Source organism: Myotis davidii, unplaced genomic scaffold (assembly GCF_000327345.1).
Source record: "Myotis davidii unplaced genomic scaffold, ASM32734v1 scaffold1075, whole genome shotgun sequence".
NCBI classification, from domain to species: Eukaryota; Metazoa; Chordata; class Mammalia; order Chiroptera; family Vespertilionidae; genus Myotis; species Myotis davidii.
Genome location: NW_006286224.1, coordinates 456,387 through 467,246, shown reverse-complemented (window position 1 = coordinate 467,246; position 10,860 = coordinate 456,387). Strand labels below are relative to the sequence as shown.

At 37.6% G+C, this 10,860-nt stretch overlaps 1 pseudogene; it reads left to right on the top strand.

Moving 5' to 3' along the window:
• The first annotated feature begins 10,171 nt into the window (after positions 1-10,171).
• Positions 10,172-10,860, top strand: part of LOC102756091 — a 2,842-nt pseudogene continuing 2,153 nt past the window's right edge.

The window sequence follows — 10,860 nt, the reverse complement described above, 5'->3', positions numbered from 1 at the left end:
ATCAGTTTATATATCAATGCACCTTAAATATTTTATGTGATTTGAAAGTCCTGCTAGTCTGATGTAAAAAAAAGGAAAAAACAATTTTTGAAGCTTTACACTACAGAGGAAACATTATAGAGTAGATTATTTCAAAATAAGAAAGGTTTTTCTTCACATAATAGATTTGCAGGTTTATGGTATTGTGGTAAAATGGACATAACATAAAACCTACTATCTTAACCATTTTTAAGTAAACAGTTCAGTGAATATTAAATATATTCATATTGTTGTGCAACCATCACCATCATCTATCCCCAAAACCCTACGAGTGTACTATTAAATTCCTATAGTCAGTCATTCATAAAGAAATATATTTTTAAATTTAAAAATAGATATACAGAATCTAAAATGGGAGAGTTAACATGCAAATTAAAATCTATAAATGACTGACTTTACTCATGGAATAAGGTAGTTTTTTAATATATATTGTATTGAATTTTTACAGAGAGTATGGGAGAGGGATAGAGAGTTAGAAACATTGATGAGAGAGAAACACCGATCAGCTGCCTTCTGCACACCCCCTACTGGGGATGTGCCCGCAACCAAGGTACATGCCCTTGTCCAGAATTGAACCTGGGACCATTCAATCCATAGGCTTACACTCTATCTACTGAGCCAAACCGGTTAGGGCGGTAGTTTTATTTTTATAATGAATCAGTTAAAATAGGGTTTAGGAAAGTTGAGCAGTGGGTACTAAATGGGAACTTAATATTTTATAGACAATTTGAAAACCATATATAGTTAGTGTGATTCAACATACAGGAGCAGTTAATTAATATGTCAACATGGATAACTATTACAATGTCTAAGTGATGAATGGCCTTTGCTTAAATTGATGCATTTTATGAGGAAAATAAAATGCAAGATCTACTTCAAAATCTGAGAGACTTATTTATTTATTTTTTAAATGCTAACTATTAAAAGAATTTTTTAAAAATGCTTGGATGGAATAATTGAAATATTATATGCAAGCAAGTATTGGCCCAAAGTACTTCAAGGGGTAAATATAATTTTAAGAGTCTCCATTAGCCTTTGCTCTCTACAGTGTTCTTGAAATAAAATATCTAAAATATTGTTTATCCATTTGTAACACAAAACTACTTCCACATTTCCAGGATAATATAGAGGTATTATATTGAAAGTAAAAAATTCAGTTTTATTTTTGGATGTGTTTGATAATTAGCATAGCTAATGTTGATGCTTGTACTAATAATCATGGATTTTATTGAATCATGAAATATCAGAATTTAGACAGGACTCTAGTGATCATAAAGTCCATTTATTTTCAAACCTTAGAAAGCAATAGAATAAAATCTGTCACAGAAGCCTAATTTTATCAATTTACTATTGATAAAAGTAAAAGTATTGCATTGAAAACCCATTCTGTACCCCTGTGCTCTTTGTGAGTGCTTCATATTTAATTGAAAACAAAGATACTTCACTAAAGAAAACAAATTATTTGCCCATCTTTTCCTACTTTCAAAATCTAGCAGTCTATGTCACACTGTATGCCTTAGAATGAACTATCATTTTTGTATACTGAGAACACCAAATTTACATGTGTGTTATCAATGCCAGGCCATTTACACCATCAGCTGCATTAGATACTGATCTATCATCCTTTATGCAGATAAATCAACCCAGGAAAAGCAATAACATTTTACATACAGACACAGATACTTACACACAGAATTCTGTCCCAACACCACACATTTACACATAGAAATGAATAAAACTTTGTTGTATGGCAAACATGGCTGTTAGGGATATTATACTGAGGTAGCTCAGAGAGAGGAAGACAAATACTGTATGACATCACTTATATGTGGAATCTAAAACAACTGAGGTTATAAAACAGAGAGTGGCCTGGCTGGTGTGGCTCACTGGTTGAGTATCCACCTATGATACTATCTTAACCAGGAGGTCATGGTTTGATTCCTGGTCAGGGCACATGCCCAGGTTGTGGGATCGATCCCCAGTGTGGGGTGTGCATGGAGCAGCTGATCAATGATTTTCTCTCATCATTAATGCTTCTATCTCTCTCTCCCTCTTCCTTCCTCTCTGAAATCAACAATAACATATATAAAAATAAAACAGAGGGTAGAATGGTGTTTATCAAAAGCTGGGGTAGGAAATTAGGGAGATAATGTTTAAGGGTAGAAATTTACAACTTGGTAAGTTCTGGATATCAAATGCACAACATGTGATTATAGTCAACGATACTGTATTACAAAATTCAAAGTTATTAAGAGACTAGATCTTAACTATTCTCACCACAAAAAATAATAAATATGTGACATGATAGAGGTGTTCTCATTAATAACGCTATGGTGGTAATCCTATAGCAATGTATAAATATATCAAACCGAATTGTTATATACTTTAAACTTACTCAATGTTATATGTTAATTATAACTCAACCTAAAAGATGGCTTTCAGAGATTCCCATTTATATGGCCTTCATTTGACTTGCCCATTCATCACTCATTTAAGTACCTACTATGCATCAAAAACGATGAAAGGCATAGTTCCTCAGCTCACAGATCTTACATTCATTGAGTTCCTATTAGGTGTCTCCTTTTAGAACTGTCCCTAAATACAGCCCTACAAAGCATGCTGAATATGTAGGTAATGTTAGATATCTCACAACCTCACAATACATCCACAATCTTCCAGTTGATAAGGACAGAAGTACCATATGTTTAGCTGATTCAGAGAGAGGTAATTTACTGATTGATCAAAATAGCAAAGTTTTTCACCTGAGTCTTGAGACACAGAAAACACGAGTCAAATAATGGTAGTGGCTTAAATTGAACCACTTGAAATAGATTGTCCTGTGCAGTTTGGAGGGAGGTATTTGGCAATTTATATGGCTTTTTTTCTGGTCAAACTTTTTCATTTCAGAATTGCTCAGAAATGTTAGTTGATACAAAGTTTTCTTGCTGTTTTTTTTTATTGTTTAAAGTATTACATATACTATTACGTATGTTTCCTTTTCCCCCATTCAGCTCCCCCCAGTCACCCGCACACCCTCCCAGCACATGCCCTCTAGTGTCTATGTCCATTGGTTATGCTTATATGCATGCATACAAGTCCTTTGGTTGATCTCTTAACCCCCCTTCCCACTGAGGTTTGACAGTCTGTTTGATGCTTCTCTGTCTCTATCGATTTTTGTTCATCAGAATTGTGCTGCTCTGAACATAGGGGTGCATATCCCTATGATTGGCGTTTCTGATTTCTTGGGATATATTCCTAGAATTGGTATCACTGGGTCAAATGGGAGAGTCATTTTTATTTTTTGAGGAATATCCATACTATTTTCCACAGTGGCTACACCAGTCTGCATTCCCACCAGCAGCACATGAGGGTTCCTCTTTCTCCACCTCCTCACCAGCATTTGTCATTTGTTGATTTGTTGATGATAGCCATTCTCACAGGTGTGAGATGGTACCTCATTGTTGTTTTGATTTGCATCTCTCAGATGATTAGTGACTTAGAGCATGTTTTCATATGCCTTTTGACCTCCTGTATGCTCACTTTCAAAAAGTGTCTAAGTGCTTTGCCCATTTTTTTGATTGGATTGTTTATCTTCTTTTTGTTAAGATGTATGAGTTCCCTATAAATTTTGGAGATTAGGCCCTTATCGAATATAAGGTTGGAAAATATGTGCTCAGATGCAGTGGGCTTTCTTGTTGTGTTTAAAAAATAAGCTTATAGAAAGAAGAATGGGAATGGAAGAGAAAAAGGCAGAAATTAAAAGCCACAAGGCCCTAAAGGCACCATAAAAGAATCCTTTTAAAATCCTACTTTATTTGTGTTAGATTGAATGAGTTTGTTTTCCTTAAAGACAAAAGAATGTTACTAAAGTAAATATAAAAAATACTTACCCTAGCTGGTTTGGTTCACTGGATAGACCATCGGCCTGTGGTTAAAAGGGTCCCAGGTTTGATTCTGATCAAGGACATGTACCTCTGTTGTTGGCTGTTCCTCAGCCCAGGACCTGGTCAGGGCTCTTGTAGGAGCAACCAATCAATGTGTTTCTCTCACATGGATATCTCTCGCTGTTTTCCCCTCTCTCTTCCACTCTCTCTAGAAATCAATGGAAAAATAACGTCAGTGAGGATTTTAAAAAAGAAGAAGAAATATGTTAGCACTCTAGAAAGGTTGAATTGTGGATGATGTTATAGGTGATTTTTATTTTCTTGAATGCAATTTCTACATTTTCTAATTTTTAGGCAATGGTACTCTATGGCTTTTATAATTAGATAAATATTAATCCATCCATTTAACAAATGCTTATTGAGCACCTACTATGTGTGAGGTCTTGCCTAGGTTATGAGTATGTAATGGTGAAAGAGTGGACAACGACCCTGCTATCCCATGGCTCATATTAGAGTTCATGATTTAACACATTCCCTTCCTTCTGCCTCAAATTTGAGGTGCAAATTTTCCTAGAGAAACCAACTGACTTCAAATGTTTTCTTTGGTTTGGTTTACTTGGAAGAGGTTTATGTGTGTGCATGTTACTTTTTTTTTTTACTTTTCAGTCCTTTGTTATTAGTTTTTAAATGTTTTTATTAAATCTATTGGGGTGATATTGGTTAATAGGCTTGTAAAGGTTTCAGGTGTGGGTTTCTATGTTACAATATCTGTATATAACACTGTGTGCCCACCAACCAAAATCAGATCATCTTAACATGGAGTTTTTAGTATGATTGATAACTAAAAACTAAAATTTCTCCTAAAATATTTTTAAGAAAACGGTACTAAATAAATACTTTAAAAAATAAAATCTAAACTTTCTTTATGAAACCCCTATCAAGTGTACTCAGGTTATACTGCATCGTTGGTTATTTAAGTTAAATTGTTATTGATTAAAATATACAGGACTGGCAAAAGTAGGTTTACAGCTGTGAGTACATGAAACACACAGTTTATTTTTATATTATTATTATTATTATTATTATTATTATTATTGTATTATTTTCCATATGAGTAACTGCAAATCTACTTTTGCCCCACCCTGTATATTTTATCTTATGATAGGTACAATGTTAAATATACATGTATATTTTACTATATTAGAGCAATATTCAGGGGATTCTTAAACATATGACACCCAACATTTTGTAGTAGTGTTTTACATCAACCAGCCAGGCAACATTTTTAAAGACAGTTGTAACTGTTTCAAATACATTGCAGATATTTCTAACACTTTGAAAAGTGTAGACAAGGATAGAACAAAGACAGCCTGTGAAGATCTAAAAACATCTCTCAGGCAAGTTATCTTCTTTGGAAAGCTAGAGTTTGCTTTGCTGTAATAACCTATTTTCAAGGACAAATAGTTTGTACAAAAAATACAATTCTCTGAGTAATATTATGAAGAATGTATAGTGTAACTACATTCTTATTAATATTAATGTATAATATAATTGCATACTTCATAATATCAATATTAATGTGTAGTGTAATTACATTCTTTGTAATATTGGTTTATCAGCAAGACATTCTTCAAATAATTTTTGCAAGTAACAACAGGATTCTACTTGTTTTTTTAAAATTCATGGTGTCTTCCAATATACACTGTTAACCTGCTATCATCTATGGGTACATATATATGTAAAGAAAAATACTGCAAATGGAACTCCTAACATTGAAATATGTAGCATCTTATTTTATTTTTTAAATATATTCTTTATTGATTTCAGAGAGGAAGGGAGAGGAAGAGAGTGATAAGAATATCTATGATGAGAGAAAATCATTGATTGGCTGACTCCTGCATACCTCACACTGGGGATTGAGCCCACAACCTGGGCAATGTGCACTGGCTGGGAATCAAACCCTGGCCTCCTGGTTCACAGGTTGATGCTCAACCACTGAGCCACGCCAGCCAGGTGAAATATGTAGCATTTTATATTAAAATTCACCAAGAAATGGGGTTTTATGTGGGAGTCTTTAAATATAACTCATACCTTCCTTGCCTTTGTAATTGCAGACAAAGGGCAAATTTGATGATCTTCCATTTTATTTGTAGTCAAACATAAATGCAATACTTTCATTTGTCAAGGACATGTGTACTGGTGAATATCCACTCAATATAAAGTAACTTACTATGTTAGATTGGGATTTGAGCCTAGAAGGAAAAGAATATTTCCCTAATCCAGCCGTGGGCAAACTACAGCCCGTTTGAAATGAATAAAACTAAAAAAAAAAAAGAAAAAAGACCGTACCCTTTTATGTAATGATGTTTACTTTGAATTTATATTAGTTCACACAAACATTCCATCCATGCTTTTGTTCCAGCCCTCCGGTCCAGTTTAAGAACCCATTGTGGCCCTCGAGTCAAAAAGTTTGCCCACCCCTGCCCTAATCCCTCCCTACCAATGTAATTTACCTAGCAGTTTTGGTTTGTTAAGAGAGAGATGGAGAGGGGCATGTGAAGGAAAGAAAAGAGCTATTTGTTGAACATTTAATGTGCTTCAGGGACTTTAGGGTACACCTCACATCCAATTTCATTGGATCCTCTAACAATTCTATTATGCAGGAATGATTGTCAGCCCTGACTTACAGTAAGTAAACAGAAAAAGGTAAGTAATGTGCCTAAGGTGCTACAAGGCTGATATGTGGAAACCTAGGACTTGGATCTACAATAACCCAAGCCCCTTCTGTAAGCTGCTATGCTATATTGATAAAATGCAGAATTGGGATACATCTAAATTTATTCAATACCAATTTATTGGCCAGTTTTATGTACATACAAGCAATGGACTAGGTGCTACAGAAATAAATAGAATATGTTCTCTTGCCCTTAAGGAACACAAGATCCAATTCAGGAGACTAATATATTAACTAATAAGTATGAAGTGGGATAACTATAATAGGTAAAAGGTATGTACTGCATACTGTGGAAATATCAAGAGGAAAACAACTAACTGTGTTTAGTGGCTAGAGAAAGACTTCACAGGAGGGCGTACTTTGAATTTATATTAGTTCACACAAACACTCCATCCATGCTTTTGTTCCGGCCCTCCGGTCCAGTTTAAGAACCCATTGTGGCCAAAAAAAAAAAAAAAGACCGTACCCTTTAATGTAATGATATTTACTTTGAATTTATATTAGTTCACACAAACACTCCATCCATTCTTTTGTTCCAGCCCTCCGGTCCAGTTTAAGAACCCATTGTGGCCCTCGAGTCAAAAAGTTTGCCCACCCCTGCCCTAATCCCTCCCTACCAATGTAATTTACCTAGCAGTTTTGGTTTGTTAAGAGAGAGATGGAGAGGGGCATGTGAAGGAAAGAAAAGATTGCCAACCACTGGTCTAGAGCAATCACCCTTTGATGTTCTAAAGTCTTTATCAGACGATCAAACAAATCTAAGTTTGACTATCGCAAGGTTGGAGAACTCAATATCTCCAAAGAAAGACCCTTACCCTTTCATCCAATAATGCTTGTAATTGTTGGTCTTCAAACTTTTTGGGTTGACCTGGACATTCTTTGTCTTTCATATCAAAATCATCATTTTTAAAGCATTTAAACTAGCATTCACATGTTCACAGTAAGTTTTCTGAAGTATATAATAACTTCCAGCAGCATTTTCTTCAAAATAAAGTAATGGATTAAAACTTCCTGTAAATGCTCTTTTTTGAGCACTAAATTTGACATTTTTAAGCATAAAAATATCCATGATGTTAACACCTTCAGAAAATTTGACATATGAACTTTTGAAGCTTGTTGTCAATACAACAAAATAGCATACATATCAAATTGCATATATATCAACATATGTGTAACTCCATCGATTGAAAAAGTCTGTATTATTAACCAGTATACCTGGTAAATATCACATGATCTCACTCATTTATGGAATATAATGAACAACATAAACTGATGAACAAAAACAGATTCAGAGACAGAGAAGCATCGATCAGACCATCAAACCTCAGAGGTAAAGTAAGGTAGGGTGGGGGTAAGGGGGAGAGATCAACCAAAGGACTTGTATGCATGCATATAAGCCTAATCAAAGGACACAGACAACAGGGGGGTGAGGGCATGAGTGGGGAGTAGGGGGAAATTAGGACAAATATGTAATACCTTAATCAATAAAGAATAAAAAATAAATAAAATAAAAAAATTAAAAAGAAAGAGAAACAAAAAAAGAAAGACCCTTACACCTTAGAACAACACTGAATATTACCCATGAAAACAACTTTGACACCCCCTTTTCAAAATACAAAAACCTGTTATTAAATATTGCTTTCATCTACATGTGTAAAAGGCTGATAGGCAAAGTGTCCCCTTGGAAGTTCGACCAGGAGACTAGGAGTTCAATTGCTCACTATAACATGTGCTAACCACCAGGGGGGGTGTGGAACAAAGGAAGGACCCAATTGGCAGCTGGGGAAGGGAGGCCACAGTGGCAGCCAGAAGGAAGGCCTTGGCTGATAGCCTGAAGGCCCCAATTGGCCCTGATTGCCGACCAGGCCTAGGGACCCTACCGTGCCTGATTTCATGCACTGGGCCTCTAGTTTAAAAATAATTCAGTGCCTATTATGTCCAAAACCAATATAGCATTGGAAGACATAGCTTTATTTTATTAAATATTCTGATTTTTGATGTAGTGTATTCTCATATTAATACTTTCCCATTGTAAATATATGAAGTGTATACTAGCAAAATGGCTGACAATGTGTCAACTAGTAGTGTTGATGCACAGGCTGGCAATTTAGTTCCCATGAAAGGATAAATAGAGAGGAGGGCAAAAGTAGATTTACAGTTGTTTCTCTTTTATTAGTGTAGATATATATAACTGTTATGACCAGACGTCTGGAGACCAGATGTCTAGGCAGTAGCTATGATGCACACTGACCACCAGGGGGAAGACACTCAGTGCAGGAGCTTCCCCCTTGTGGACAGTGCACTCCCACAGCCAATCTTCCTCGGCTGGCCAACCTCATATGGTCCATACCTCTGGTCAGCCACCTTGATCTGCCCCAATTGCTGGCCGGGCCAAAGGACTCCACCTATGCATGAATTTGTACACTGGGCCTCTAGTGTAAGAATAAACTGTTTCACATATAAACAACTTTAAACCTACTTTTGCCTACCCCTGCATCCATTAATGTGGTGCTTTGAAGAAGTAGTAAGTACAGAAAGAAACATAAATCTATATTTTAATTCCACATGGAGGAGGCTGAACACTTTATAATTATGGGCACATTATATGCTATGCACACATTTCTACTCAAATGGGTATTAACTATGGATGCAACAAAGCAAACTGGACACTATAGCAGGAAGAGAATATACTAGAAGAATACCTATCCTCAAATAGAGTAGAGGACAAGAAGTGTTTGTAGAAAGAAAGAAAATGGATCTAGGAAAAAGTTAGAAAGAGAACTATCTAGTGAACATAGAAAGTTATGAAGGCCAATGTCATGTGATTTGTGATCCTATGGATGAAAGTCATAAAGAAAAAAGTAGAGAAAATTATGCACCAAAAGAAATATAAGACAGGTATGAAGTTCTGCTTTTGGACATGAGTCTAGATTCTGGAGTAGTGGTAGCATAACTCATATAAAATATCAAAAATGAAAAATAAACCCTTAATGTGTGTAGTGTCACATTACTATTCCCAGGAGGAAGAAAACTACGTGGTTTTTGAAAAAGTGTCTATCTAGATGGGGAATATCCTATATAATGAAAGCCCAGCAACTGAAACAGTGGAACGACCAGAGACCAGAACCACCACGGCAACCTCCTCCAGTCTGGCCCCGCCCCCCAAGCAAGCAGTTAGGGGGGATCAGGCAGGCAGGTGAGAAGTTAGGTGTGATCAGGTAGGCAGGTGAGTAGTGAGAGGTGATGAGGCTGGCAGGCAAGTGGTTAGGGGCAATCAGGCAGGCAGGCAAGAGGTTAGGGATGATCAGGCAGGCAGGCAGAGCCCCGCTATCTATGCCTCAAAGAGGGAGACCCAGGCTGCCCACCACAGCCTGCAAGAGGGATGCTTGGTGGCTGCGAAAGGAGATGCTGGTGGTGGTGGATGCTGCAGGGTAGGGCTGGCTCCATAGTGTTGCCTGCAGCATGGCCCACGCCCCAGGGTCGCCATCTCCACCCACGGTTTCTGCAGGGCTGGACTGCTACTCCTCCTGCTATGCTGACTGGGCAGATCCCGGACCCTTCCATGACTGTGGGCTCTCTGCCAGGGCTTGGCCCCTGACCGGACTCCCCAGCTTAGCCCTGACTGCAGAGAAGCTAAAATACACTGACATCCACAACACTGGGGCCATGATCACCCCTTTGCACTTCCTGGAGGTGAAAGTGGGCAAGAGATCTCAACCTGTGAAAAGTGAGCTAGACGAGGAAGAGGAGCAAAGGAAAAGGCACTGGGAAAAGAACAAAGTGGCGGCAGCCCCATGCCGGAACAAGAAGAAGTAGAGGATGGAGTTTCTGCAGGGGGAATCTGAGTGGCTGGAGCTCATGAATGGGGAGCTGACAACCCAGATGGAGGAGCTGAAGCAGGAGCGGCAGCTGCTCATCCTGATGTTCAACTGTCATTGCCCCACCTGCATCGTCAGGACTGATAGCATTAAGACCCCCGACTCAGAAGGCAACCCACTGCTGGAGCAGCTGGAGAACACCATAGGTTGGGCTGGGAGTAGGAAGTGGAGGAGGAAGAGAAGGAGGAGATGCAGAGAGGGAGGAGGAAAAGGAGGGTCCCAGAGGAATCTTCCTTGCTATATGAAAAACTCTGAGGCTCAGCACAGCCACCATTGGCCAGGCTTTTTTGTGAAACTCAGATCAGCCACACCAGGGGAAGAAACA